The sequence below is a fragment of the Aedes aegypti genome, chromosome 1 (assembly GCF_002204515.2).
Source record: "Aedes aegypti strain LVP_AGWG chromosome 1, AaegL5.0 Primary Assembly, whole genome shotgun sequence".
NCBI classification, from domain to species: domain Eukaryota; kingdom Metazoa; phylum Arthropoda; class Insecta; order Diptera; family Culicidae; genus Aedes; species Aedes aegypti.
In genome coordinates, this window is record NC_035107.1 from 146,034,309 (window position 1) to 146,046,848 (window position 12,540).

Here is a 12,540-nt window from a genome sequence, read left to right on the forward strand (position 1 = left end):
CAATTATCTCATTTTTTCCAAAATAATTTTGGTCAATTTTTTTTTTTTTTCGTTTTCGCATTTATACGTAGAATAATTTCAACGCTTATTAACTTCAAAGAAGAGTGCTACTATATGATATAGTATTAACAACAACAAATTAATCACGAGTTGAAAAGGGTGCATTGTTTCATGTGTCCGTCAAGAAATTTTTTTCAGCGATTGTATCCCAATCCGCAAAAGCTGGGACAAAAAATTGCGATAGCGCTAGGTTTATTGCTTTGTTTGCGTTTGTTTCAGTGACAATTTGATTTACTGAGTAGAGTAGGTGTACCAGTTATGGACATAATGGTTCCCTATTTTGCCATACGTGATAATTTGATTATTTTCAATTTTTTAATCATTCTGTGTGTTTAAGTAGTTTGATATCAAATTTATCTTGATGTTAAAACATTCAAAAATATTCAAAATGTGAAAGTTTTCGAGAAAACACATATGGCCAAGTAGGGAACCACTATAGCCATAACTGGTACACTTTCCCTATTAACAAAATATCAAGTCAATTTAGAAGATTTAAATACTAATTAAGTCATCATATTAGTTGAAATATTAGCGTGAAATTCAATCGAAACTTTAAATAATGATGCTTGGTATGTTCTAACTTCAAATAAACAGAACAGTCTGCGGACCAGATATGAGAACCGTCTTCAAACTTTTCGCGGGCCACACAAAATGACGTCGCGGGCCGGATGCGGCCCGCGGGCCGTACGTTGGGCAGCCCTGAAATGGTGCTTATTCCATGTTTTTTTTTATGGATATGCGAGTTGAGAACATTTTTATAACATTTTAAGTATTACACCAGCAAACTTGACAATTTGCCCATTTTTCGGTACACGTATGATTGATCAAAACTTCAACACTGCATAGCGTTTTCTTCAAAAATAAAAACTACGTATCAGGGCACAGTGCGTTGCTCCATAGACAAAAATTCAAGTTATTTTACACGTCGATAATAAGTATCCACAAGTGTTTATAGATAGTATCTATTCTTGAAACAAGTATTTATAAGTTATACAGTGCACTACAACTACTACAACAAGCGTCGAAAGTGACAGTTGACGGAGAAGCAGAAAAACTCAATTTTGTCGCATGTTTTTAGCATTCCTTTCAACTAGTACGGAGAGTGTTGAAACCAATCTATTCAATCAAAATCTAAAACAGAACATGGCTGAAGGTTGATAAAGTATATTTGATGTGATAAGAAGATCAACTTTAACTTTGAATATGAGAAATCGGCACGTTAATTTGAAAATGAATGAAATACTAACATGTAACTTTGATTATCAATTCAAAAAAAGTTCCACCCTAAATCACGCACAGACATGTTTCTTAGAGTGTCCTCTGACCGGTCTGAAAGATACAGCTGAAACTCCCTGCAACTCTTCGAGATTTTTGACTATTGTTAGGTATGCTCCTTGACCAACACAAGTATGAAAATGAGTTGTTTGTGATAAAAAGTCCGAAAATCTTGCAACGCTTTGTGGTCTCGGCTCAACCAGACATTATACCAGAGCAAGTTTATGCTTGAAATAATATATTTTAATTGTGGTTTCCAAGATGTTATTCAAATTTTATATAAAACTTAAAAATTGAAAAATAAATCGATTTTTCTTCATGAAGGCGTATAAGTCACTTTTGCAGCTACGAGTGAGAAGAGACATACAGGTCGGACTCGATTATCCGGAGTATCGATTTTTTTTCACTCCGGATAATCGAATCACTAAGAAAAAAATTGAAATCTTCGATAAAAGAAAATAAATATTATATTCTTTATTGTTGTATTCATATGATGCGATAGCGTAGCCAGAAATTATTTCTAAGAACAGTAGGGGTCTTTTCAAGATTTTTTTTTTGATCAGCATAGACAAAAAATCACTTTTTCAAACCCCCCCCTTTTCTTATAAACGTTCAAAACTGCAAAACCATTCATGTTGTATATTGCAATACCAAATTATCTCAGATTTATGCACAAAAATTGAAAAACAAATTCCGGATAATCGAGTCTCCGGATAATCGAGTCCGAGTATTTGCTAATAACTTCTTACATCATTATGGCCAATAAAAGTACAAATTGAATGTGTTTTTTTCGAAAATAATGAAATTAGCGCTTGGGACAGTTTTGCGATTATGCATATATTATATGTAATTTATGCAAATTGCAGCTCTTTTAGCCAGAAACAACTTTCCTTTCCATACCAAGGTGCTCAAAAGCTTGATCATCCAGTTTTGATTTTTGTCTCGCATCCCCATACATTCAACGCACTGTGCAGGGGGCGATTCTTAAATATATTGGTCTCAAGGGGGCGAAAGTCGAAAAAGTTTGGGAAACGCTGACTATAGCTGATGTGCGATACAGATGCAAGACTGGTGATTTGTCAGCGCGATAAAAAGTTAGGATTAATTCCTCGACAAAGTTGGATTTTTCTCAGAATCCATGCGAGATAACTTCGCAATTGGTGCATTCGATTCACATCCGGATATGCACTAATGCAAACTAGTTCCGATACAGGGTATCTTGCGTAGATACCGAAAAAAAATCCGTAACCGGCGAGCTGTATTTTCTAAAAATTGATCGACAATACTGGTTTGCGAACGGATCGTCCAGAATTCGTAGAGGTGGCAGCAGAATCCGCTACTATACGCTTTGATTACACAGTGCGTGCAATGAACGAACGTTCGCTCAAAAAGTTCGTTCGATATTCGCGCGAACTGTTCGAGGTTCTGTATGAACGAACTGTTCGCCCATATATTACACGGTTCGAACAAACACGTCCGTGGTTCCATGACTGATGGTCAAAGCAACCAATGTGTGGTGTATTCATTGTTCATCAACACTGAACTTGTGCATCGGTCCATTGAATGCTGTTGCTGTATTCAGAGTATTTTATTTACAAACTATTTCTTTCAACTAATTTTTCTTTACTTTTAGGCATTCTTGGAGACCCATCTTTGCAAGCATGTTCAGGATTGTCTTTAAGAATGACATAATAAAAATGTTGAAAAATCAAGATCTATACGATTTTAGAAAAACCTTCAGGACACCGTCCAACCAATGTTGCAGCGATTCTTCCCGATACCCATCTATTGACTCCATTTGAAATATCTCCAGCGTTTCCTTCAAGTTTGCTTTCAAAAAGTATAGTTGAGATTTTATATAATTTTATATGAATCTACGCAACAATGCCGTCAGAAATTTAATCGATAAATCCTCAAGACTCAATCTAAAAATATGTTCAACGGGTTCTACAATTTATGGCCGTCACTTCCAAAAGTGACCTCACAGATTCATCCTGATGTTTATAAGACAATAACCTTGAAAAACATATAAAATTTCATTCGAGTTTTGAAATGAAATATTTCTGTAAATTTCCGAAAGGACCTTGTTTTGTTTTTCATCTACAGAACATTTTATATTCTATTGAAAAGTTACACTAGTAAATCTTTAAGGTATTGCTACATCGCATTTCCATGAAATTATTTTGAGGGAATTACAAAGTTTTCAAGAGTTTTCTCCAATGCTTTCCGCTGTTGCTTAGATCGTTCCTTTTGAAATTTGTCTTATTTCTTCTTTCAAGAATTTGTAAGAACATTTCTCATTATTATCATAGAGTTTTCAACAGAAAAACTACTTTAGGATTTTATTCTACGATTACCACTACCAGGCTATTAATCAAAAACATCTACAAAAGTTTTTCTTAGAATGTGACTTCTCTAAGATTTTTTTCAGGAACTGATTACTCACTTCCAAAAGTCAATTCAAAATGTCTTGAGTTAATTTCTTCTTAAATGTATTTGGAATAGAGAATTAAACATTCTTCTTCTTCTTCTTCATGGCACTACGTCCTCACTGGGACAGAGCCTGCTCCTCAGCTTAGTGCATAATGAGCACTTCCACAGTTTTTTTTTGCCAAAGTTGACATTTTCGTATGCATTCGTATATCGTGTGGCAGGTACGATGATACTCTATGCCCAGGGAAGTCAAGGAAATTTCCATTACGAAAAGGTCCTGGACCTGCTCTGTAGCCGCGCTCTAACCACTCGGCTAAGGAATGCCCCAGAATTTAACTTTACAACTCAGGCATGAGGCAGGGGGCAGGATCCGTAGTTAATTTCAGAAGTTTCAAAAGTAGTTTTTTTCGTGTGAAATCGACAGCATTTTCTTGAAAGTGTGTTCACTGTTTTCTATTCTCTTTAACTGAAACACAGTTTGTGTTTGTTCACTCATTTTCAGCGAAAAGAAAAATCAGTTTTGAACAAAGAAACTGCTTTTGAAGCTTGACATTACGATGAAGAACTCTTGAACGAAACCAGATTACAAAGTTCATAAAGACAACATCTTCAAAACACTTCTTCATGTATTCCTAAAAGTATTTCTTCCAAAAAATACTTCATTAAATTCTCAACATGTATATCCACAGATAAATCCACTATTGTTTCCTGGAAGTCTATAGGAATTCCTCATTGAATAAATGCTTCCAGCAATTCCATAACCAATTGGTCGGTATTCAGACAGACTGGTCCAAATGTTTTTGATGGTTTCAGGAAAACGTTCCCAAGGTATAGAAATAGGATCAGAAAAATTAGAATTGATGGAGCCTTAACGTATTTTAAGGACACCAAAATATCATCTAGTCCAGTCGTCTGAACACCAACCAACTGTTCTATACATTCCTCAACGATTTTTTATATAGAATTTCAAGATTCTCAAAGATTTTCTGACTCATATGAATAATTGTTTGCCCTAGGACATTTATATACAAAAATTAAAAAATTATCTAACATTTATTTTTTCAAAGAATTTTGCAGGCGAGGCGTTCTTACATCCAGAATTATTCTAGGAGAAATGTTTGATGATATATTACACGAAATTAAGCTAAGAAACGGGCTCTGCTCTTGCTGAGAGTTTGCTGATAAAAACATGCTTTTGTAAATTCCTTAAACAATTTGCAAACGTAATCGGGGTGGAAAAATTCACTGAAGGACCCATAATGACTTTCTTGAGTTATTCTAATAGAAATTAGTTGAGAAAAACCGAGAAGAAACTCTGGTAGAACTTCTGAACAAAACTTTGATGAATTACTAAAAGAATTTTCCCTGTTGTTATTCATAATGAAAATCCTGGATTCCTGAAGATAAATCGGAAAAAAATCCTGGAGGATTTCTTGAAGAAAAATTTGGAAACATTCCTTCAAACTTATTGGGGAACGGTCGGTATGACTTACAACGGCGGAGTGGCTTGCAACACATTGTAATTTATTATCATATTTCACTATCAAACACAAATATGAAAAGAAAATTTGCCATAAATCGGTCTTACAATACCCGTTATCCACAATTCAAGTAATAGATACAATTCAAGCTGTTATTGTAGTTATTTTTACAGATCAAATATAACTCTTGAGCATGTCATAAAAACTGGTACCGGGGGCAAATTGATCACTATTTTACATCTTTTTGTTGTGTTATCCTTCAGAATTCAAATATTGTTTAATAAATTTCGACAAAACCAGTGTTCCATTGATCTTTATCAGTTTATTCAATTGATTTTTCATGAAATAATATTTAACATGTCATAAAAATAGTTTACATATAAAAAAAAATAAATGACACATTGGGGCGAAATTGATTACCATAGCATATATCAGATTTAGGAATTAAAAATTTCCCTGTCTCCTGAATCAGAAAATAATGTCAAAATTATCTTTAAAAATCTGCCCAATACGCCTAAATGTAGGCAATTTCCCTTGAAATTGGCACATTATTCAAGATTAAACGGTTTTATGAGAAAAAAAACTATATTTTTGATATCAAAAATAAGTTCAATAGTTCATACTTAAGCTTACACATCATTTTAAACACTCAAAGTTAACATGTAGGCATTGCACCAGTGAATTGTTTGACACAGACATTTCCAACTGTATTGCATACACCTTCAAAAACTGTAAATATTTCTATTCAAAACTGACCCTAAAAAAATGAAATAGTTCAAACGCATCATAAGACATCTATAAAATAGAAAACATGGAATGTCTGTTGTGCCGATGAAACCTTCAGCATCCTTGGAAGGAAATGTTTTTTGATACCGACCTGATCAAATTGATCCCAATGATTATTTTGCCCCCGGATTACGGTACTTGATAAAGGTAATCGTAGTCTAGAAACATTCAATAGTAATACTCTGCATGATCTTTCAATAACTAATAACTAATAATACCGCGCATTTTAGTTTACGAAATAGTAGGAAAACTGAAAAAATATATATTCCCACGGATTGCTTCACAAATTACTCCTCCAGGGATTCTCTCAAGAATTTTTCTAAGGATTTATTTTTAAATTTCTCATGGTTTTCTCGAGTTATGTCTGTAGGAATTTTTCCCTAAATTCCTCCACATCTCTACAGCGGCAAAACATGAATGCATACAGCACATATGAATATATAAATTAATAAACCAAGTCGATTAAAATGACTCGACTGAAGTCAGCTAGATTAACAAAATGGACCCCTAGCACTATCGAGCATAATTGTATTTTTCAAATCAGTTCCGATAGAACTCCATTCCAATACTCCAGAAATTGTCTCTAGTGACACCTCCAGGAATTTCTCTAAGGTGATTATAGAACGAAGCCACACCTCAAAATTTCAAGAGCACAAGACTTGAGAACCAAACGGAGCTCTGCGTTGGAAATTTATCCCATTGGTCACCACCAGCAAGCAAGCAGTTTGATTAATTTTCAACGCGTACTGTTGTCAGATTCTCCAGTCTTGTGCACTTGAAAATTCAAAGTTTGGCATCGTTTTAAAATAACCTTAACGATTCCTCTCCAAATTCTTTCAAAGACTCCTCCGTAATAATTTCTACAAGGCTTCTTTAAGCGATTTTTACAGGTGTTTCTTTAGAAATTTGTCAATTTCTTCAAAGATTATTCCAGAAATTTTACTAGTCACTATATTGAAGAAATTTTGTAGGGTTGTCTCCAAATATGGATTCCCTTAATATGTTATCTATGTAATCCTTCCAAAATTCCTACAGATTTTTTTAGGGACTCCTCTGAGAAAATCTCTACAATGATTCATTATGAGATTTATCCAGGAATTTCTTCAGAAAATTCTTAGCGGATTACAGAAAACTCTATTCACGAGTTCCTCCAAAAATAGTTCCAACATTTTTTTTCAGGAATTCTTCTAGAGATTTCTCCGGATATTTTTCTCCGGTAAGAATTTATACAGTGCTTCTTTCAGATATTTAACCAGATATTTCTCCAGGGATTGTCTCAGAAGTTCCTCTAGGGATTTTTTTGTAGGGATTGCTCAAAAAAATCCCACAGAGATTTTTGAATTTTTTTTCATAAAGGTTACTCTAGGGATTACCCTAGGAGTCCATCCAGGTATTCCTCCAGGAATCCATCAAGGTATCTCTCCAATACAATCTTTAGGAACTGGAGGAATTCTTGGTAGAATTCTTGAGATGTTTCTGAAGTAATAACTGGGTGAATTTATGGGAAAACTAGTCTAGAGGAACCCCCGAAAAAAAAAGATATTCAGAACAATTTATGTAGCGATTTCGTTGAGATTCCTTTGGAAAAAATCATAGGATAAACTCTTGAGGAATTCGTCATGTAACTACTTGTATAATCTCTGGAGAATGGATTTCTCGGAGAATCCCTAAAAAAAAACTCCGGAATGATTCCTGGGAAATTCCAAGAGTACTACCTGGGGAAAACCCTGCAAATATCCGTGGAGGAATTCATGGAGAGATTTCTGGAGTATTTTTTTTAGTAATCCTAGAAGCAGTTGTTTTAGTGTAACACTTGTAGGAATTCCTGAAGAAATCCTTGGGGACAACTCTGCAATAATCCTTGTACAGATTTTTTAGAAGAATCTTTGAAGCAGTCTACGGAAGAATTCCTGGAGAAATTTCTGAGGAAACATCATGAGAAATTGCTTGAAAAATCCCTGGAAGAATGAAGGAATCCCTGTACCAGCTGCTGGTGGAATTCTTGAAAAAGCTTCTGGATGAATCTCATTAAAAATATTACTGGATCAATCTATGAAGGAATCACTGGAGGCATTCCTGCAGGAACTCCTTAAATTACTCCTTGTGTAATCCTCTAAAGATATTTCTGGAGAAATCTTTGGAATAATCCTTGGTGAAATCCCTGGATCCCTATCTGAGCCAGTCTGAAAAAAAAATCTGGTTGTGATTAAAAGTTCTTCCTAGGGAATCTCTGGCAAAATTCTTTGTGGAATCCCTGGAAAATCGCTGTTAGGATCACTGTAGAAATTTCTGTAACATCCCTGGGGAGAACTTCGAAAAAATCCTGGAGACTCTGGATAATTTTTTCCGTCACCAATGTTTTCATTATCAATCTGACCAAATGAGTAATTTGTTTTCCTGTTGTTCTACACAACATTCTACGGTTGCTATGCAACGCAAGTTCGACGAACTAGCATATTTGAATGCACGAATATGTTTCTATAAAATGTTTGCTTGTAGTTCGTGCACATATTACACAGTTCGCGCAAACATTCGTGCAATTTGCACAAATGTTCGTGCATAGCGCGCACTGTGTAATCAAGGCTTTACCTGTTATGTCCTCCAATAGGGAATATAGGTCTGTGAACGAGAAAATTTGTGGCATTCGTAGATACTGCTACGTCGCAGCTTATGCGGTTGAAAAAATACTGAAATGATCTACCCGTGGATGTATGCCCACGTGGTTTCTGTTGAAATGTTTGATTGTGCTTTTGGAAATGATCTTAAGGCCCAATTAAAAATTGTGCCAAAGTCAAAACTGAAAGAGCAGTTTTCTCCTTTCAAACCAACAAATCCAAGAAAATAAAAACACACAAATGTACAACTCGTGCTGAAAAAATCATCATTTTGCAACTTGTTGCATAAATAACTATTTCGATTTTATGTTGGTTAACGAAACATAGTTTATTATGAGCTTTATACACACGGTGTCAACTTTTACTGATCTTTCAAGTACCTCGGATACTTTTAAGACAACTATCAGCATTTGGGCTAAGATTTTGTAATTATAATGTTAAACATATAGCATCGGTGAAAATTTCCCCATACATTTTGTACGGGACAGTTTTAGCTGAAAAAATGGGTTTTGTTTAATTTAATATGGAAAACAACTGCTAAAGTTGTAGAAATTCAAATTTCTCCGACAGAATAATTTGAAACTTTAAGAGTGCAAAAGTTTTGTTGGTATAGTCATTTTCTTTTTCGAAAAAAAAACTGAGGTACATGCAACTTCGATAATAATTGAAATTTTCGAAATTTCGTTACCGTTATACAAAATTAGGATTCTTCACGAGTTTCATCAATATTATGATTATTTCCGAGAGTGCTGGACTTGTAGTTAGATCATTCAGACACATTAATGAAGGCCTAAAAAATAAACTGCTCGAACTAACAACAAAAGTCGGAAAATTTTCCTGCTAAAGCAGTACAGCAATTATCAAGCCACGAGTTCTTGAATATTTGACGATAATCAAAATGATTGAGATAGGCAAAATTTTGCCTAAATTCAAATGATTGTAACTTTATGAAAAATTAATGAAATTGGATTCTTTCTTAAGCAGTCGACGGCAAATTTGGTCTAGTTGTAGGAACTTGCTTGGCTTTTTATATTGGCCACAAGACACCGGAGATATTCCGGACATTTCGAGGTCATGTCCAAATTACATTTTTTTCTGTCGCTTGTATTTTTGTGCGGTGTGAAATTCTAGTTTCCCTAGAAACAAGAACTAATAGGAAGTTAAATACCGTCAGACGCATTAAGATTCGTTGAAAATCTTCAAAATTATGACCATTTCCCTAAAACTGGTTCAGGAAAATATGGTCAGTCATGTTTGTATTACCAATCATGTGAATATTATTCGGAGCTATATCCAAGTGGCATCAGTCTTCAAAATGATACTTCCAGCAGCATATTCAGAACCATTAGATGCACTATAGTAGGTTCCAGGTGCCCTGGGGAAAGTGGACAATTAGGAACATATCTGGAATCATATCAATATGTGCATCAAACTTCAATATTTTCAAAAGTGATGCTTTTGGAAGCGTTTTCAGCACCATCGGCTGCCATCGCCACTCTATAGTAGGTTCTAGGTGCCTCGAGGGATATGGCCAATTCAAAACATGCCCAGAATTACATCAATATGGGTATCAAAAATCAAGATTTTAGAAGTTGAAGGTTTACACCGCATAAAAATACAAGCGACAGAAAAAATGCCATTTGGACATGACCTTGGAAAATCCGGAATATCTCCGGTGTCCGGTGGCCAATATGCATGGCCAAGCAAGTTCCTTAAACTTGGCCAAATTTGCCGTCAACTGCTTAAGGATGCATCCAATTTTATCCATTTCTCATAAAGTTACAAACATTTGAATTTGAATCTCAATCCTTTTGCCTATCCCCTGTATATTTTCATATAAATGCCTTATTATCACAGTTTAACTTAAAAAAGTTGGCTCAGTCAAATACAACAAATCTTATACATATGATAAGAATTAAAATTTAAAAATAAAATCAAATTCAATGAACGATTGACCAACATAAATCTTACTTCATGATCTTCATAGGAATCATAGCGTCGATTCAGGCGTCTAAAGAAGTTCAGTTTTCAAAGGAAGTGTTGATGAAGAGCAGATGCTCCACGAAACAATTTTAGTTCAAAAAGTGCTCCGCAAGCCAAACAGGCTGAGAACCCATGTCGTAGTGAATAGCAAATTGCAAAAGTTTCATTAAGATTGGAACATTTTCTAATCCTCTGGAATTTTTTGAATATTCGTATGGAAAATGATTTTGGAAATTTCACTGCTCATTTTCTCAATGCCTACTTTTTACAGATGGGACTTGCTATTCACGACAGATCTGTTCTCCAAATTCAGTGCTAGGGTGATAAAATAGAAGGAACAGTAATTAATCACAAGAAGAAGTTGGTCATTTTCGACTGCCGAGATCTGTGAAATTTGAAAGAACCGCTAATTAAATGAAGAAGGGTGCATGTCAAATGATATGTTTATTCGCCACCTTGGAATGTACAAAGATATGACTGTTATGAGCTGCGCAAATAAGTTGAAAATGTGAAACACTTATGAAATTCAAATGTTTGTTTTCATATCAATATTATTAAGTATCAAGAAATCTTAGACTCATCTTTTTTGCAAATGATTTATGAAGGAAGAACCTCCTCTAACCATTATTTTCGACCGTCAATCCAAATAATGTTCAATCAACATTGTAGAAAAAAAATGGTTTTCCGGTCAATGTCGTAGAACCATCTCCACAATCACCGCGGGAAGGGTGTTTATTAGTGAGGGAGGATAAGATCTAGAAGTCACCTTTGGTCGGTGATGCGATCAGGAGGAGAAATACGATTCTTACTTAAAACTAAAGTGAAGAGACCATCGAGTTAAGGAAGTATCGAGTTGTAGAACACAAAACCAGTGCAAATGGAACACATTTGCACTGGTTTTGTGTTCTATAACTCGATACTTATGTATCGAAGGAATTTACTAACTCGATGGTCTCTTAACTGTAGTTTTAAGTAAGAATCGTATTTTTCGAAAATTGATGGCTTTTAGACATAAAATCCAGCTTTTACTATGGTTCTCTAACTCGATATCGAATATCGAGTAAGGGAGAATTGACTGTTGTTTTGTAAATTTGTCTTGCGGTTAAAACGTTCATAACGTCGCACAATTCAAAATTTGGTTATTAGTAATGACGAAAAAAAGGTATATGCGTATATTAATATCATATAAATCAGGAATTAGGGCATATGCCGACAAAAAAGCATTAAATGTGGTTTATAGACCGCTTTTATGGGATAGAAGAATTGATAACCCAGGAGCCAGAAAATCAGTTTTCTGTGAATCACGCTATACCAGCATAGGTAAAACATGCTCTAAACCGGTCAATATCAGAGCTACAAAAATCATTTTGGCAAAGTTGCTTGAAATTGAAAGATCTACAACTTTGGTGAAGCCACAATTTTTACAAAAAAGAAAACTAGTAATACCATTTTGATAAAAATGTGGATCACTAGACTGATACAAATTTTAAAGTTTTTGCTCCCCTATGCTTAAACCATGTCAATTATGATGAAAATCATTCTCTCAAAATTTGAAGTGATTTGGAAGAAATTTGGTTGTGCACAGGCCATTTGAAGTTTACATGAAAGTTACTATGGAAAAGACAAACCTGCTGTGTTCAGTCCTCTAACTGCTCGTCATAATAATCTATGGGAAAGTAAACAAACTCTACTCAAGTGAAATCTTCCAAGCTACAACTTTGCCGAAGACCACGTTTTGATGGGACGTAAGGATAATTTGTTGTTAGTGATAACAAAGTCTAAATCATACTGATCATTCAATTACTTTCAGAGCAACACTGCTTTTTTGCTGTAGAACATAGTAGCCTGGATTACTTTGATCTATTCAACCCGCCAGGAGTACTCCTGTTGCCTGAGGAGCAGTTAGT

The 12,540-nt window shown here is 34.8% G+C and overlaps 1 protein-coding gene across 1 annotated transcript in view; it reads left to right on the plus strand.

The window, feature by feature from the left end:
• The window catches only part of LOC5576554, a 58,944-nt gene that overhangs the window by 43,384 nt on the left and 3,020 nt on the right, over positions 1-12,540 (plus strand). The window lies entirely within an intron of this gene.